The sequence below is a fragment of the Epargyreus clarus genome, unplaced genomic scaffold (assembly GCF_041222505.1).
Source record: "Epargyreus clarus isolate Ecla_fem2 unplaced genomic scaffold, WU_Ecla_fem_2.2 ptg000035l, whole genome shotgun sequence".
NCBI classification, from domain to species: domain Eukaryota; kingdom Metazoa; phylum Arthropoda; class Insecta; order Lepidoptera; family Hesperiidae; genus Epargyreus; species Epargyreus clarus.
Window position 1 is genome coordinate 7498202 of NW_027332240.1, and position 2191 is coordinate 7500392.

Genomic DNA, 2191 nt, shown 5'->3' on the forward strand with positions numbered 1-2191 from the left:
GCACAAATTTTTATACTAGACATTGTCAAATGACGATCTTTGGTAGGCCAAATTTGGATAGAATATCAATAACGGATGTTAATAGTACCAAACTTCGATCACTGTTCTTATTAGTGATCGAAGGTACCAAATTATTTACAATTGTAAAAAGCCTATTTGGATGTAGTTTCAAAGTTATTTACATAACAAATCTTATTCGGTACAAAAATAAATATTATTGTATGAAGTCAAAAAATAATTTCATGTTACAATTATTACGCTCACAACACCAAAACTTTATTAACCTTTTCATAAAACCCTTATAAAATTATAATTTATTAAATTATCGTATTAGGCGATCATAATAAAACCTTTCAAGCAAACTAAAAGTACCAGGGCGTCAGAATCAAGTGGCGTTTATCGCCGCGCGGAGCAACTTATCACATTTTCACGCGCGAGTTCCCCCGAACTCCGCGTGATCGTGTTGACACAATATTCGGGCGCGTGCGAAAACATCCTGCGGTTCATGATAACCTAGTAGAGTTAGGAATAGTTTACAAATTCCTTTGCAAATAAATCTTTTTGTATTTCTAAGATTTTTTTTTGCCAACGAGCAAATAGGTTATATTGCCATTAATTAGGTTGCCTATTAAGGTTAGTGATTGCCATAGCCACCAACCAACATTTTTTTTGAAGGTTGAGATGATCAGCCGGCATCTACACGCTTGCACCATAATGTAAGAGCTACTTCACCACTGAAATATGTATAGCGGTGGTACCCCCAATCGAACCATACTGATACTACATTAAATATTTGTAGATTTATTGATAAAATATAAAGTGTTAAGTACAAAAAGCAATGCGCCTCTCTGCCACACACAACATACACGACAAAACACATGAACAAGCAAAACCAAAGACGCTGACTACAATAAAACCTCTTGTCCAAAAGAGAAAGCAAAGTAAACAAAGACAAAATAAAATGAGTTTGCGATTCAAGTTAGTATTTGTCCAATTTTTATCTGGATTCTGACCAGACACCTATAAGTACAATTTAAAATATATTTCTATTCGTAACGTAATAAAAACATACGATACGGCCACCGACCACAAAATATTCTCAAAGTTCATTTCACAGCTCATATCAGTTGAAAAAAACGCATGACCTTTATCCGTTACATATAAATAAAACCAACTAACTACATTTATGTAGTTAGTATCTTGAATATTTCACGTACAATGAGAAGAACAGAGAGAACAAAGCAATAGCTAAAAACTTCGCTTAAAACATTGGATACAAGCAGAACAAGCTGATTTTTTCAATGAAAGAAGTTCCATATAAATAAAACCAACTACATTTAGTAACTTGAATCTTTCAAGAACAATAAGGACAGCAGAGAGAACAAAGCAATCGCTAAAAACTTCGCTTAAAACAAGCACAAACAAGCAGAACAAGCTGAGACGCCATGATTTATTCAATGAAAGAAGTTAATTCGCTAAAAGGATTGCAGTTTCAACATAAATTTGTTCTGAAAATACGTTGAAAAATGTGGACAGACATTTGATACAGATACTTGACAATTTAATGTTAAATAATAGCGCTTTTTACACCCATAACTCCAATTCACAGGATTTATCCAGTGTGGTGGATGCATAGACACACACAGACGAATAGACAAACATCCAGACCCAGTATACGAATCTAAATCCATTATTTAAATATTTGTCTGATCGGAGATCCAACCCGAAACCCATTACGTGTCAAACCAATATTGTAACCGCCCTGCCAGGTCAATAGATAAAAATTAATGAAAAAGCTGATGTTTAAGTGTATGTAACAGATTTTATTTGTTATTCAAGTAGTTAACATTTCAAATAAACATATATTTACATATATATAATTCACAATTTCAAATAAAATCAACATTTAAAATCATGAAATTACATTAATTTATTTTTCGCTCGTTCGTGTTTACGTGTATTCCACATTTTATGAAATTACGAAAATTTTCGAAAGTTATGACAATTTTCAGAGGTAAACAAAAAATATGGTTTTTGCCCTGTCACAACTAATAGACCTTCACCAATCAATCAATATAAATATATTTTTGGCAACTTTTGATCAAAAGAACGTCACTTCCATTCTAACCTTTCCTAACTCTACAAGTGTACACATTATCGGAAACCACGGAACGGGCGTCAGTTAAACAAA